General features: G+C 45.6%; 1 protein-coding gene across 1 annotated transcript in view; it reads right to left on the bottom strand.

Moving 5' to 3' along the window:
• The window catches only part of GPR116 (G protein-coupled receptor 116), a 47593-nt gene extending 42606 nt beyond the window's left edge, over positions 1-4987 (bottom strand). Inside the window, exon 1 of the mRNA XM_010584280.1 lies at positions 4542-4987. The gene's annotated coding sequence lies outside the window, so the exon portion shown is untranslated. The remainder of the gene's footprint in view (positions 1-4541) is intronic.
• Between the last annotated feature and the right edge of the window lie 12148 nt (positions 4988-17135).

The raw sequence follows: 17135 nt of genomic DNA, 5'->3' as shown, positions 1-17135 counted from the left end.
GTGGAACAGGTTGCCCAGAGAAGTTGTGGATGCCCCATCCCTGGCAGAGTTCAAGGCCAGGTTGGATGAGGCTTTGAGCAACCTGGTCTAGCGGAAGGTGTCCCTGCCCATGGCAGGGGGGGTGGAACTAGATGATCTTTAACGTCCTGCCCAACCCAAACCATTCTATGATTCGGTGATTCTAACATCTTGTATGTCCTTACTGAGATAAGGGACCATAACCACTTATGAACAGCAATTGGACTTTTTAAGCTGTAGGCTTGAAACAGGATGGATAGTGAGAGGAAGGAAGGAAGTGCCATCAGTCCTGTTTTATAGCTGGAGAGACTTGAGAAATGCACAGGCTCATCCAGGATCTCAGCCATAGGATCATTGGACTCAGATTTTAGGGACCCCATGCAGGAATTTAAAGAATTTCTCCCTCAAGAAGGAACAGTAAAACAATTTCAGGAGCAAGGGGTACGCTGTGAAGAGCCTGTCATAAGGCACGTAGAGACAGCTTTGGAATGAAGATGGTTTTTACACACTCAGCCTGATGGTTGTCGAGGGCCAGGCCAGTGGTCACAGGAGCGAGCTGAAGCAGGAACTCTAGTAGAACTTTTCCTCTGTGTATGAACAATTGGGGGAAGCTCTGCTGTTTTGAGGAATTTCCGAGGACAGTAAATTACATGCTAGATCACAGCTCTGTTATGTTTTTGGGGAAGGCATTTGGAAATTAATGTTTCGAATTACAATTTAAATGGGGAATACATACAGCTCTGCTACTCACAGACATCCTCAAACCTGGCCTGCCACAAGATTTTCTCTCCTGTTGAGGTGGGTTTAAGTAGAGCCTGGGTTGACAGCAGCCAACTATGTAAGCAAACCCTCGCTACTACTGTGTTTCTGTTCTTGCTGCCAAACAAGGATGGTGTTAGCTGTCCCTACTTCACAGGGATTTTAGAGAGAACCTGGGGCAGGAATAACAACTCATCAGTGCTTGCGCTAACAGCCTGATAAAGTGAGAGCTGTAGCAACACCTAGAAGGCAAATGAGACACAGGTCCCCTTTCAGCCAGAAGGAAGGATTTCAATGCCAGGAGTGGTCAATTTTAGGTGACCTCTTCCTAAAATAAATACTACTTTGTGTAAATCAGCTGATTGAGATGACACAAGGGGGTTAAAGTTTTTTTTTCTGGGCTGGGAAAGCCTTCTGTTTATTCAAAAGTGGTCCATTAGAAGGTGTCTAAAAGATAGGCTGGATATCCTGTTGTGGTGGGTTGACACTGCCCTGCAGCTAAGCACCCACACAGCCACTCACTCCCCACCTGCCAGCAGGATGGGGGAGAGAATAGGAAGAGGAAAAAGTGACAAAGCTAGTGGGTTGAGATATATACAGGTTAATAAGGGAAAGAAAGAAGAAAGGAAAAGCAAGTGATGTGAAAGCAATCACTCACCACCTCCCACAAGTAGACAGATGCCCACAAGTCTCCAAGCAATGGCCACCTTGGAAGACAACCCTGACCCCCGCCCCTGTTTTTTATTGCTGAACATGATGTTATATGGTTTGAAATATCATTTTTGTGAATTCGAGACAGCTTTCCAAGCTGTAACCCCTCCCAACCCCCAGTCCACTCACTATGGAGTGGGAAAAAGAAAGCCTTGATGCTGTGCAAGCACTGCTCAGCGATAGCCAAAACATTGGTGTGCTGTCGACACTGTTTTAGCCACAAATCCAAAACACAGCACCTTATGGGCTGTTATGAAGAAAGTTAACTCCATCCCAGACAGACCCAGTACACCCATCTTGTTTGGCTTGCTCAGGTGGGACTTATAATGGAGAGGGGAGGGCTTTGGGGCAGAATTCATTACAGGCTTCCATGGATAAACTGAAGTTTGGAGAAAATATATGGGCTGAGAGCAGAAATGATGGATTAAGGTTACAACATCCATGTCATGTCATGGGATGGTTTTGCAAGTGAAACCTCTCTTACAGGCCACCACTGTAAGCAGACAAGCCCTCAGAATAGGCTGCAAATGTAGTCAAAAATTCCTTAACAAAGTCCACTGGTGCAGCATTATAACATGCAAATATAGCACTGTAATTACTAGACAACCTGCTACAGTGGCTTAGCTGCTCTGCAGGAACTGCTTTGTCTTGCAAAAAACATGGAGCAGCTCATTCCTCCATCAGAGAGAAACGTGCCATTGCAAATCATCTTTTGCAAGCTCTTTCCCATACTCCCTGTTCCTGCACACCCACCTTGTGCCTTCCATCTCACCCACATGCCTAACACAACCCCTCCAGACCACCGTAGGGCCACCACCACAGCCCCGCAGGTTCTGCCCTCGCCCAGCGCTGGCTCAGTCCTCGGGCAGGACGCTGCCGAGCACAGATAAGGGGGACAAGCTGCTGCTTCGTTACTACACGCACCAGGTGCTGGATCAGATTAGTTGATGGGTGGTAACTGCCCATAGGCAGGCTGAGCAACATGCAAGATTATTTGAGAAAAAAACTCTGCATAATCATGAAATTACAGTGGATCAGCTCCCAAATGGCAACTGGACACCTCTTTGAGGTCACAGCCCTAAGAAACTGTTCCATGAAAAACTGGAAATGGTTTTCCAAAATGAGTTTGGTTTTACTGTAGATTCATCCCATTTGGTCTTGAAAAGCCATGATTCTTACACAAGGCTGAGATTAATTCCAGCAGCAAATCATTTCAGTTTCAAGTGCAAGTACATTCAATTTACAATGTGCAAATATAGCCCCAAAACTAACGATGCCTTCATGGATGATGCTATTCACATCCATGCTTGCCTACTGTAAGCCCTTGTTTCTTCTGGCAAACTGTGAATTGCAGCCATGAACGGTGGCAGCAGCAGGGAGGCTTTCTTGATCAAGATGAATGGGTTAAAAAAGGAACTCGAGTAAGGGCTGCGCTGGTCTTTTGTGTTTTAACAATGAGAGGAAGCTCTGCCTAGTTTGAGGAATTTCCCACGTCTTCAATTGAGACTTTGGAAAACTGCTTTATTAAGCCTGTCTAAGAGGTGTTAAAAAAATAAAAATAATCAAGACGCTTAGGACAAAGATATCTTCCCAGAGCCTACGCATGTTCTGTTTGTTTGTTTTTTAAACCTGGATCACCGGAGGCGAACTCAGAGGAATCTAGGGAAGTTAAATAATGACAAATGCCAAATACTCACACAGGGTTCCTGCTGAGTTGGCTGAGCCATTACTGAATTCAGTCAAGTGTCACAGCTACACAGATGCTAAAGATTTGCTCCTAAATTTCCTTATGTATCAATTCGTTCTGCAATGTTGCCAGACATCGAAAGACAGATAAGGTGACACAAATAGATGAGGAATTTTCTGGGTGAGAGGAAGATCTACAGGTTGAGAAATGCCATTTTAACCATGCAACAGCAAGTGATGGAGCAAGGAGAAAAGGAGCCTCCGGCTTTCAAATTCCCAATGTCCTTTCCCTTGCTATTCCCTTGCCTGTTACAAGCTCATCGCCTCACATAAAACTGTCACTGAAAGCAAGTTACAGCATTCAAACAATAACAGTTTTCTTCCCCAAATCTGAAAGCTCATTATGCACGTAGGTGAGCATCACTTTCCCACTGACAAGGAAAGAGAGAGTTTTTTCTGAATCATGATCATTTAAGCAACCAGTGGATACTGCTGCATCGGGATGTTTGGATGGAGCAGGACTTTTGGGTTTATAGACATCAATGGAGGTGAAAGCATCAGAAAGCATCTTTGTATCCCCCTGACACTGAGCACTGGCAACAGCACTCCAACATAACACTATAAAACTGGCTTTCATTTAAGCAGCAATAAACACAGGTAGAAAAGAATGGAAACAAGATAAATGTGACACTCAAAGACAGGACACAGCAGTGTCTCAGCCTGTGGCCACGGGTGCCCCAAGTCCCTCTCCCCTGTCAGCAAGCATCACCTAATATGAAACTGAAGGGGGATGCAAGAGATTGCTCTTAAAAGAAACAAACCCACCATTTTATACAGCTGACAAAAATACAGTGCCTGTTACCTGCATTGCAAATCCCAGTCCCTATAAGCATAAAACAAAGTTAAAAAAAACCCAAATGTTATTGCAGTTGATCTGTTTTTTTTCTGAAACTATGTAGCATGCCTTAGGAGGTAATAAACGCAGTCCAGATTAGCAGAGTATTTCTGTGCATGTCCTTCTACCTCTGCAGCCCTGAGCTTAAACTAGATTAATCATAACCTCTATTAAAATTCACTAGCCAAGCTAACAGACAGTAGCACTTTGACAGAAGCTTGAATGGCTTAATTCATACCCTGAAAAGCCAAAAGCATCCTACAGAAAAATGTCAACTAATCACCACAAAATGAAACATGTGCCGATCACAGTTCTGCCTGTAGAAACCTGCGGCAGGTTTACCGGTCACGTAAAGCTTGCACCGCAGTGTCAGAATCTGGCCCTGAAAATTCCTTCAAGCCACCTTCACCTGCCCCAAACTGTTAAACCGCACGAGGAGACCGATGCTACATTTCACATACATCTTCCATACCTGTAGGACAACAAGTGCTGGTCGGGTCCGAGTCTTTTCCAAACTTGTCCTCCTGTGCTGGGAAGGAAACTCCCCATCCAAGTGTCAACTCCTGCCTCAGTCTCTGCCCTTTGTTTCCCCAAGAGCTGGAGACACACCTGTTTTTCCGTGTGTGCTCTTGGTTGTTGGGCTCGGGGTTTGTTTTTTTTTTGTTTTGCTTTTCTTTTTGGAACAAATTAAACAGCCTGTAAGCAATTCTCAGTAAGCGAGAGAGAGAACCTTTTGGCTTGTGGTGATTTAATCAAGCAAACCCCGTGACCTCCCTTTCCTGTGATCAGTGGGAACCGATCCCTTCTCCACCAGCACGGGGTGGAGTTCCAGCTAAAAAACACAAGCCTGAAAGCGCTGTGCTGGATGGGCAGGGCAGATCTTCCTTCTCTGTTTGTTGTGTCAGAGAACATGGTGATTCTTGCTGGTCCAAAACACGGAGATGACCTCTGGCCAGGAAGGAACCTGGGAAATATTTTCAAAGTGACTTCCTGCGGTGGGGGGGGAAGTGGGTGCAAGAGACACTTGGGTGGGGGTGCTAACGGAGCTGCTGGGGAGTGCAAGTTCAAGATGGGGAAAACACTTTTTCAGTTATCAGGGGTGTGGAAGTGAAAGAAATTACGTTTTTTTTCTAGGGCAAACTGTTCTAAGAGCCTCAGTCGTCACTATACACAGTGATCTGTGCTTCTCAGACTTTCAGCTATGGTGCCTTTCATGCTAAGGGGTGCTGAGATACTCTGCGAATTAATATAGGCGAGCCTTTCCACATGGAGCTCGTGCTCAGCAACACCCCAGCAATGCAGCTGTGGCACAGGGGCTCCTTGTCAAGGCACAGAAGAAATCTGGGCAGGCTCATGCATCCAGAAGGACAGCTACCCCTGCAGTAACCCCCAAACCGTGTTGTGCAGGTCCTGCTGCCTCACACTGGGGCTCCCAGAGTGGGATTTTGATGCACTAGCCAAAGGACTGCACCCCAGGAAGGTGGGGATGGTTCGCCAAGGCCCAGTGCTGGTTATGCTGATAAAATGAAGGACACTGTAATGGCCTCCTTGCTTTTGTCTCTCCTGGCTTTGCACCATCTCTGATGTTCTTGCAAAAAACCACACTACAGTACCGTGGCCCGATATCAACCCATCAGACGGCACAGGGGATGTGCAATCTGTGAAAAGTATTGCTTTCTGGAGGTATTGGCTTCTCCTTCTTGAGTGAAGAAGTAGCTGGCAACAGCTAGTCTCTCTGTGTTTCAGGGTCTGAGTGGGGTGTATCTGGACGATCTTTCTGAGGATGTCTTAAGATGGAAAATTGTATATAGGACTCCAGACTCTACAGCTAACAGCATCCTTCTTTCTGGACACAACAAGAATTTATTCTAGGAACCTGATATCTCCACTCAGGATCACTTTTTAGTTACTCTACCATGATCCAGTTCATACCATAAAAGCAAGAAGGGACATATGGACATTTCACTGCCGAATACACCTCACTTCCATGCTTACTGATATACACATTTTTGCACAGAGAAGGAGAGAAAGAGACAGAGGGAGCCTGGGCTATGTACCCCATCTTTATGTGCTTTCGATTAATGAGTGTGATCCATATTTCCTATTTATCTCCTTCTGCCAGCTGGGATGAGTAAAATATGATGGCTGGGACATCTAGGAAAGAAAATGCTGCTGCATTGATTAGAGTGACAGAATGATTATTTCTTTAAAGTAGAGCACGTGAGTAATTATTTTTTAAAGTCTATAGAAAGCGCTCGTAGTATATTTATTGTTGAGTCTTGTTTTCCTGACTTTTATTCCCATCTATATTGTGGTTCGCTGGTGGGTTTGTTGGTGGGTGTAAGATGGTTTCCATCCCCATGGTAGTTTCCAAGGTTTCAGAACTGTTCCTGTTCAAGATAAGCTGAAAATCTTCAAGAAAGCCTGGGGCAGATTTTGCTGTCACATTGGGAACCGGAGAGAAATGGGCACTCTAGAGAACGGTTAGATAAATATCTAAAACAGCTCAGAAGAAAGTACCTAAATTGGCTCAGACTAGAGATGCTTAGTCTCTCTGTTGACTTAATGGGAGCCTTGAAGACTAGCTCAGGAGCAGGTATCTACATTGCTGTCATTTCCAGTGAAGTGAGAGGGACACTACTCTTTGTGGAAAGAGCTCGCTGCAATCTATGTGTCATTATATTATGCAAAATGGAATGGCTCTTTGGTCTTCAAGATAAGAGCTGACAGGCACGGTTCAGCAACAGCATCATCCAACAACAAGTTGATTTACCAGAGTGCAGACTGATGCTTAGGCTGGACACACAAATTTTGAAGAGAACGAAGAAAGCCTGAACTCTTGATATTTGAGCAGGCATGAGTAAATGCAAGCTATGCCTAGGTTTGGATTAATCTGGTTTAGAGATTAGGAAAGGTTTGCAGGACCTCAGAAGAGTCCTATCATCTTTTTTCCTATATCCTGTGTTCTGTCTTTGCATGGCAAAACTTAATCAGTTTGTACAGCACTGAGCACTGTGGGGCTCTGAAGTTGGCTGGGGCATCTCAGTACAACTATATCCAATATAAAACATTAAATGCCATGGGTCACTAGAAGGGTGATGTAGCAGGTATCTCACAAGCCTGTCCTGTCATCAAGGAGTGTCATGACCATCAAGTGAACTGCACTGCTCTAACGTGCACAGGGACAGCAAAGAGATATTTCTGTTGTCCTGGTGATCCTGGCAGAGAGCAAAGAATTAGCCTTTTCTCCTAACAGGGACAGCAAATCCTGATTCACTTTGTTGTAATGTGCTGAGAAGGAAGGAAGTAATGAAATGTCTCATTATACATCTGACTTAAGTAATATATTTAGAACTGCCAGTAGCGCTGAAGGCTGCATGGTTTCATACCAAAAGGAGCGACATGCTCTGGACTGTCTCACTGCAGCCAGCGGTCAACTGAAACTATTTATCTGCATGAATAAGGTCCCTGAAGATTGCTTTTTTTCCTGAAGCACCAGGAATTCATTAATTCAGGTATTTGGAGTACTTCAGTTGTACACTGCCACTGCCCAGCTTTATGGGTTTCTTTTAGGTTTAAGTGACTTGGGTTTATATTGTGTTTTTTTAGGCTAATGACCACATTCTATGAATTTCATCATAGGAGAATTATAACTACAATAATGTGTAATGTAATCATTTTGTTGAGAAAGCACAAAATGCTAAATGGCTATTTAATCTTCTAGAGAAAAACCACAGAAAAAGCAAATGTGGGAAACTGAAGCCGGACAAATCTAATTTAAAAGCAAAGGCCATATTTTATTAATCCCAGCAATCAACCATACATGCAAACTTCCATGCGATTCACTAATACTTGACACATTCGTATCACAGGTGGCTGCTTTCCTACATGAGGTGGTTCATTTTTCATTAGTGGGCTTAGACAGAGATACAGCTATTTGGCATCCCTAATACAGGACCTGCTCTTTCAGACTTTAGACTTGCTGAAGCTCTTCTATTATTAAATTAGAGATCTGGGTGCTTTACCGGACTGTGGTTTCAACAATACTTTTTGTCTGGGGTTATATAAAGCTTCATGTGCTAAAAGCAGTATTGACAATAAGCAACCAAGGGCCTTCATAGCTGATAGGAAATCCCAGGGCAGAAACCCAGGCCAAAGTAGGGACTTCGGCAGAACGATGGCAAACTCATTGAACTCTTGTGAAAACCAATAGAGGAAGTGGAAAACGCCTGTAACTGGTCGCCTTTGTGTTCATGCGATTGTTGGATTTCCCCTAACAGAAAACACGCAGCAATTCCTCCAGGGATTTTTGAGTCCCTACCCACAAATCACAACCCACCCATCCCTTTCTGAAACTTCAGGCAGCTTCCTTCAGGTTAGCTGGGCCCCGTTTAAAATGGACCGTTCCAGGCAATGGCCTGTTTTCCCATACTTTCTTCTGACAATGAACAAAGAAGGAAATGCTTTTTAATGGTGCATTACCAAACAGAAGTTATCACCTGAGGGGTTTGGGTGTGGAGAGCTCTGCAAAGCTGTATTCTACATAACATGGGGCTTAAGGGCTCCATACAATGCAGTGTGCTGTGGAATTCCCACTTATTATTGCAATTATGTGCACATAAAGGTTATTAATAGAAGTAATAGTAACAACACAGAGAAGCCCAGCAGTCAGAAGGATACCTTTGTGTTGAAGGTGTATGGACCCAGAGCTCCTGCTCCAAAGAGCAGGACAAGTAGTAGCTGAAGATACACAGATGGGACAGGACAGGGACACAAGGAATGGTCCTGGTGTGTCAAAGGGACGAGCTAGGACAATGCTCAGGCTAGACAGACACCAGCAGAAGGAGATGGAAGAATGTTGTCATCATCCAGGTGGTGCCATCAGTGAGGTGGCCAGAACCCAGGTGGGGAGAGAGGGAAGAGGATATCTCCTGGAGCTGGAATCAAGCAGAACCTGCAGGATTTAGGCAGGACATGAATGGGAGCTCCTGAAGAGTCAAAGCTCCAGTAGTGCACAGACTTTGGCATGGGAGTGACCTCATGCACATGAAGAATTCAGCTGGGATTGCTTTCAGGGCCAAGACCTTTCTTTTGAAGTCTGGTCAACGTGGCACATAGTCCAACATGGTGGGGAAGTTGATGTGTTAGATTGTGACTTAAAAAATGGTATTCTTCTCCTGGGGCATGGGGAGGGTATAAGGAAAAAGCTCCAGGACCTTTTCTTCTCATCTTGTCCCCATGACAGGCACAGAAGTGGAGAGATGGACTATATGTATACTGCCTTTTCTTATGTTCTCATGCTCCTTTCACTTAGTATTCTATTTACTTAGTACTCAATTTATTTACAAGAGGGAGGAAGCCTTATGTAGGTAGGCGTTAGGATAATAAACTTGCCTAGAAGAAGTGGATTTAAAATCCTTGCTCTGACAGCAAATGTCATATATGATATTAACGTACAATACCTTGGGCAGGTCCTCCAAAGTGTTTTCTGTGCTTATGAAGGTGAAGAAAAAGGCATCTGCTATCTGTGGGAGGCTCCAAGGTGAAAGAATAGGGGCTGTACAACTGCTACTGATTCACGTTTAATGCGTGCTGGCTGAAGTACATGTCAGTGGGTTGCACGTATATTTAGTTCATGGATTTGCATATCCTTTCCAATGAAAAGAGACCTTTCGACCCAGTCAGTACATGTTTATGCATCATGCTGGTTACTGGTAAAGAGCATTCTGGTCATACAGCTGCTTCCCAGTCACCCTTCTGCCCTAAATGTCCATCAGCTCACTGCAAATCCTGAACAGGCATGAGACAGCAAAGGTCAGATCCCTCCATGAGAGCTGTGGATTCACCGCATGGATGACTAGAGGTAATTGAGCCCAAAGAAAGGCAAATGCAAAAAGGATTTATGAATTCCAGCTTGCAGAGAGTCCATGTACAAATAGTCCATTCATTGAGCAAGCCATTTCCTCTTTTGCATAGAAAATGACTAGGCAAAACAGAAATTTCTGTCTATACAGAAACCTTTGTCTTTGGTACAATTCCCTGTGAAAGGCACTTTTCCTGTGTGAATCTGATCTTTTTTCTCCTTTGGAGACATGAATGAGATGTCTTCACCACCATATGTTCCCTCTGACCCACAGGTCCAGCTCCAAGACCTATTTTTTATTAAATCAAACTCTTCTTTGCTCTGGGACAAGGACCACTCTTTCTGCTGTTGGAAAGAAGACAACGTTGCCACAAAGGTCCCCTGGCCAGTCATCCATAGCAATTTTTAAAAGACAACCCCATGTGTATTGGGAGAAGCAAACTAATTTGAGGAAGGGGTTTTTTTTCAGCCATGAGTATGCTTTGTGTTTTGCAATGTTTGTTAATTCTTTCCCTAACACCTTTTAGACTGATCACACTGTTTCTCTGAAGGACAGAGATATTGTCATTTCTTGTAATCTCAATGTTAATAAATATCTACATGTCAGAGGCTGGGCTAAATGACAAATACCTAAAAGACAAGTATGTTTTGTTTGGCTACTCAGCAGCTGGAAAACACGTCCAGCTATTCAAATGCCAATTAAGTGGTTGCTGACTATATGGTGAAGACTTTTGTCAGGCCAGCAGCCAGGCTGAGCCAGGCAGGAGACACATGAGCTGGCTGATGGTATTAGGAAGGGAGGGAGAGTATAGAAATGAATTGGGGGGCACTATGGGGAGGTAAGGGATAAATCTGTTGGAAATACAGGAAAGAGTTGGGAACAGAGGCATAGAGAGGACACAGAAGGACTACAGTAGGGTCTAGGGCAGGTGTGGTGGCTTGACTATTGTTATGGTGAGTATTATAGGGAACGTGGTGGGACTCCATGATATTGCAGTAGAAGGTGTTGGATATAAAGCTGTGGAAAAAAATCATTACTTCTATGGTTCATAAGACAACTTCACTTTTTTACAGTTCTGTGCTAAGCAGGTGGGAGGTTGCTGAAGAGTCCCGAAAGTTCCTGCACCCTAAGGACTCTGGAGAGACAAGCCAAGGCCAGTGTACGAGGTGTGAGACACAGCGATGACCTTGGAGCCAGGGCAGTGGGGAGAGGCACCCTGGCTCCTGTAGAGGACCATTTAAGCAGGCTTTTGTCAGTGTTACTGGAAGGGGAGAGGCGGTTCACCTGAATTCCCATCTTCTAATAGAGACTTCCTTGTTTGCTTATAGCTTTGTGAAATAGGGAAACTCTGCCCTGTAACAGCACTAAGGAAGGGTACAGTTTGTTTTCTGGGTAGAGTGGAAGGACTCTGGCACAATTTAGTCGCTTATCAGGGGAATCCTGACAAATGCCACCCCCACCCCTCCCAAAAGCATCCCCCTCTCATCCACTACCTGGTAGAATTTTTGCACTATCACGTTCTCGTGGTGGTTGGTTAGACTTTCTCCAAGTGTCTCTGCTTTGTGCCTGATCCATGATGTTCATCAGTCCAATAGGTGCTTTTTATTCAAGATAGATGGGCCATAAGGAACTGAATTCTCTTGCAGATTGGAACTGCCAACAGATATCCCAAATGCTGGATAACACATTACCCTGAACCTTCAAGTGCTTTCCATTGGCATGGAAGTCTCCAGCACAGCTTCTGCTTGACTTGCAATAGCATGTTTCCAAGGACAGACAAATTCCTAGGAAAACCAGTGGAAAGGCACCTGCTGAGGGACTTACTTAGGACTTGGCTGACAACTGCCTGGGTGGACACTTAATCCACAGGGGCAGGAGAAATCCAGTGCCAGGGAGCAGAAGAAGCTGGCAGAGCAGCACGCGCAGTGATGGGCACCTGAACAAGGAAAGCAGAGCAGGTGTGATGACGGGGACCGCGTTCAGCCACAGCCCCATCCCCAAATGAGCCCATAGTAAAGGCACAGGTCCAAGGTGAAGCCGGGAGGTCATGTCAGCAAGTCGGTATTAGGATTAGCAAGGTACAAGGGTGGGCACACAGACGCACAACGTGGCTTCGCCAAGGACCGAGTGCAAAACTTAAATGTGGCTCCTGAGCCAAGGTGCGGTCCCCAAGGAGATGTCTCCCAGCTTGTTCTCGCACCTTTGCTGTCTTCACAGCAGTCTGATCCCTCGTTACACAGCTGCACCATGGCAGAGCTGACCTTCCATAGAAGCAAGCAAACCTCCAAGAGAGGAGCAAAGAGTTTGCAAAGCCTGTCAGTGCCCTCAGGGCTGTGACACTTGTCCTTAAACATCTGATTCCATAGGGAATGACTACTGGGAGTATTTCAGTGTGTAAAGATGCAGTTATATTGCAAAAATGCCTAGACCCAACATGAAGAAAGAGGCAACACCTCACTTCTGAGCATCTGTTCCTACCGTAATACTTTGCCCTCAGTTCGGTGTCCAGGCTTGCCATTACACACAAGGAGGACTGGTTGCCTTGGGGCTCAGATCCAGCTGAAGCAAGGTTGAAATGCTGTAGAACATGGTGGTATTTGAGTACCAAATCTCTTATGCCTTGCTAGATATGGGATCCTTTTCTCAGCAGCCTCACTTAGAGGGTTTTCCCCTAGTTGGGGGCCCAGGTTGTGCTAATGGCTTCAGTTTGCTCTGCTTTCTGTGTTGAGAAAGAAAGAAAAAAGAGGAGAGAGATTAATAGAGCAAGACAGATGTGAGCAGCCAAAAAAAATAATTTCTTAACAAGGAAAACACTCACGTCAGTGTTAGAGGCCAAAGGGGTAGGTGCTAAAGGGGTCAAATGCCAGACACAACCTTGATTTGCAATTCGGATCCCCAGATCTGAGACCAAAGTTTGGCTTTTGTTTGGCCCCTGAGCTCTCTCATTTGCCACCACCAAAAATGCCTCTGTGGTATGCAGTTGCACTGGTCTGATCCCTTAGGCTAAGCTTGACATCTTTGCCACCCATGCAGAACTGATGCAGGTGTTGCTGAGCAACTGCAAACTGAACCTGAAAGGGTTTGGGCGAGATAAGCATAGTGGCACGGCCTTATTCATATCTCTTGGATGTGCTGAGACTGCATCATATTGGTATTTCTGAAGTAAAACAGGTATGGGTGTGAGGTGCTGTGTATAACAACAGTTTTTTGCTGGAAAGTCCCTGTGTTTTTCAAAGTAGATGACACCCTAGCCAAAACTAAGCGCCCGTAGGGATGTGAGTACTTAATTGCCACTTCAGGTGCCAAGTCCTGCGTCCATTATCTATACCCTTCTTAAATACTCTGAAAGTCCTGATCAGCCATTGCCTAAGCCTATAGATACTTCCGTCTGCTCAGTACTTGCTTGGGTAGATCTGTGTTCAGCTTTGCAGGTTTCTGAGAGTCCCTTCCTGAGGAGCTCAGCCTGGACCAGGTCCAGACATCATCGATGTAGGGAGGTATTTATGAGGATTACAGGCTGTCCCTGGCCAAGCCAAATATCTTAGGCTGCGTGTGCATTTTATGATTTCTTCCAGACTTGTTTTCTCCCAATAACCTTTCAGATCTCACCTCTAGAAATGACTGGGAACCCTGTGGGATTGTGGCCCAGTACAGACACATCACCTGTAGAACAGATCTGGAGAGAAAACTCTTGCTGCACATCCCAAAACCCCTCCAAGAGAGAAAGGGGAACATGGGACAGGGCAATACCGAACTATCAGGTTAACACATCCTGAAAATGCCACTTATGGATTAAAAAGATTAGTTTGTTTATTAATCAGCACACCTGGCCCTTTTATTACTGCAGCTCAAAGGTGGTTCTTTCTTAATGGTTGGCACAAAAATGGAGAAGAAATATCAACAGTGGACTGTGTACATGAAAATAAACCCCGATCTTAGGTTAGGGTGTGCATTCAGCAAGCTCAGCTGACGTTGGGCACGGGTTTGACCTTCTCACTGGTCCCAGCTGAACAGAAAGGACAGCAAACATTCAGCCTGAATTTCCTCTCACACCAGTTTTGCACTGACGTATTTTCATTGGCACAGGTGTAAATCCTCTGTTTGCCAGTGTGGATGGAGAGGAGGACCAGACCTGCGGACTGGCAGGTAGAGCCCCTCCGCTGGGACTCTTCCTCCTCAGGTCCCAGGTCACTGGACATGCTGATCCTTACAGAAGGGCTGATGCATCACAGGCTCTCCCCCAGTCCAATTTTTGGAGTGTTCAATCTGTCTGAGGGGCTGGGGAATGGAGGCTGAACATAGCTGAGGTTAGAGATGGTGGAAAGCTGGACTTTCCCTCCAGCTCAGATTCATTACATACTGTAAAACATACATCCTGCTCTGGGACCTTAACTAAGAATCTCTAATAGGGTCTCTAAGAGAAGGAAATATAGGAAAAAATATGTTGAAATAAACAAAATACTTCATTTTAATTATCTGATAAATGATACTGGGACTGAAACAGAGGCTTATCCATGGGTGGTGATGGTTCCTCTCTTCTTTGCTAGCTGTCACCCAAATCAGTGAATACTCACGTTTTACAGAACTTGAGCACTGGGATAAAATTGCCCTGGGCCAAGGTGTTGAGATCCTTCCACCAAGCCCAGAAGTAGTTCTTTTTGCTTGTTGAGTATCCCAGGTGTCCAAGAGGTGTCTAAGATGCCTTGGCTCCCTAGCAGGGCTCTGAGACACCCTAGGACCCTCAGCATGGGAGAGCTCTGCTGGGCAGAGTTTCCCTGGAGGCATCACTGATTGCGGCTAGGGCTCACAGGCAGTGAGAAAGCAGGCTGGCATGTAACCCTGTCAGTGTTTCATTCGTAGTTTTGTGGAGTTAGACACATTTCCACAAGACTTCATTTGTGACAAAATAGCATTTCTCAGTTAAAAAAAAAAGTCCATGAAGAAGACCCACAAGCTTTCAGCACTGACTTTTCTCCTGGTTCCCATCTGCACATAAGGCTGATCCGGAGCAAACCTTCTACCTTTGCCTGAATCAGTTGTACATTTCCTGCAATTATTGTTTGCCTGCTATCCTTCCTGTTACAAAAGGGAAGCTGGCGAGACAAATCTCATGGGATTAGCCTACACTTGAAAACACTTGCCCTATCCTAACCCCGGCAAGGAATGGGGAAGAACACGTGCTCTCACCTGACACACCTCGGGGGGGGTCTTCCAGGGGGTGAGACAGTGCTGCTGGCAGCAGGTGAAAGAGATGTGACATAGGGGGGCTTTGCTGGATGAATGTGGCACATCCCCTGTTTTGTCTCCTGTCTCCTTTCCCCACATCCCTTGTACGGTAGCTGGCTCAGCACACTGCTGGCTCATCCAAATCCACCATCCTCGTGGTCCCAGCACCATGAGGCAGGGGACAATATGACGTGGTGCTGCTGACACACATGGCAGAGGCTGCTGGTGTGTAGGCATGACCTTGGGAGCTGTGTGGGCAAGTGCCTTGAGCGTAGACTTTATCAAATGCATCCCTCTGGCCCCACTGATTGCATGGGGCTTGTGCTTCTGGGGTAGATGTGGCTGTGGTCGCTCTCCACTGATGCTATTGCAGGATGTATCCCAAAAGAAAAGCATCATTCCCCTTCCCACTAGCCAGCACAGACCAAAGCCGCTTGCTGCTGGTGGGTTTTAGTCCCGCTAAGGACTGCACGCCACTACCAGCCCATGCCTACCCACTTATTCACATCCAATGGCAAGGGGCCATGAGGCAACACCAATCTGCGTACACATGGCCACAACGTCCATTCCCATGGCCAAAAATCAAGGTCAGATGGGACAGGTGCCAGTCCCTACTGCTTTCTGGGAAGAGCAGCTTTTGCTTTCTCCCTCTGTTTCAAAGCTTTAAAGTTGGTCAGATGCTCCCTGTGGAGCACAGCCCAGCTTTCACATTGGTTCTGCTTAAAAACACACATTAATCTAGCTCAGAACATCTGCAAATCTGACCAGCCTGAGCTGCATGCTCATGGGGCTGTTGGTTGCAGGTTGTCCGGTTCAGACTACAAAGGATGCTCGTAGGATGTCTCCAAGAGGTCTCAGATGAGGAAACTCTGTTTGTCTTATCTTGAGTAAACAGGTGATACTTTCTGATAAGCAGACATGATAGAAGCAGGAAGGAAAACTTGAGGTATGGCTGTCCACCAGCATTGCTCAGCCAAGCAAGAAAATAAATCTTTCCTTTTTATGCGTTTGGGAGAGCCAGGGAAGTCTTTCATCCAGCCTGCTCATTTTAAAGGTAAATGGTTTCAAGAATGCAGTATTTACTTAGTATTAAATGCAGTCTTTGCCAAGTATTGAAAAAGATAGGTTTAGCTTTTGCTGTAGTCGGCTAGCGATAGCCTGTCTGTCCACTTTTATGTTAGAATTGCTACAGAAATCCTGAGAGTTTTGTACCAGACTCAAAATTTGCCCAGGCAACTGCAGCCAGCCTTTGGCATCCTTTCTGATTGGGGCAACTAAGACATGGAGCACTAAGCTAGCAGCAATATTTAAAGCCTTTGGAGGACACAGCTCTTCTGAATAGCACAATCACCGCTTGGTGCTTCCTGGACCCCACCCCCAATTTTAAGAATAACTTTTAGCTGGCAAAATACTCCAGCAGGACTATGTGGAGGGCTGTGCTAGCAGCTCGCCCCTGCTGTAAGTGAGCATGGCTGGTCTTGCTGTCTGCCGCCTCCTCTTGCCTGACTCCTGGGCAGATCCCCTGATGGGGCAGCTGATTCAGCTCACCGAGCGGGCAGGAGACCTTGAGGATGTTTGCTGGGCTGGTTTGCAGCCAGCGTAGCGGGATGAAGCAAAGCGGCAGATGGAGGAACTGGTTGAGCACTTGAAATGCCACAGGGCAGGGGACAAGGAGAGGACACAGCTAAGAGCATGAGGGGAAGAGATGATCAGCTTTGTTCTTCTCATAGAGAGAAGAGGAAAAAAAAGTCAAGTCAACTCACCTGTAGGAATCTTTCTGTTTGAACAGTTTCAGCAGAAAATTTGTATCCTCCCCAGTTAAATATTTTATTTAGAGAGGAATTTTGCCCAGTCCTACCAAGAAAGCCTTGTTTTATGTAGACAAGCAAGAGTTTAGCATACACACTTCTCATGTGACCTCAGGCACAGCACCAATGACTTTCTTCAGACGTGAAGGACAAATCCTTTTAAATCAG

This window comes from Haliaeetus leucocephalus, unplaced genomic scaffold (assembly GCF_000737465.1).
Source record: "Haliaeetus leucocephalus isolate CR32 unplaced genomic scaffold, Haliaeetus_leucocephalus-4.0 Scaffold964, whole genome shotgun sequence".
Taxonomy (NCBI): Eukaryota; Metazoa; Chordata; class Aves; order Accipitriformes; family Accipitridae; genus Haliaeetus; species Haliaeetus leucocephalus.
This window is presented reverse-complemented; position numbering and strand designations above follow the sequence as displayed.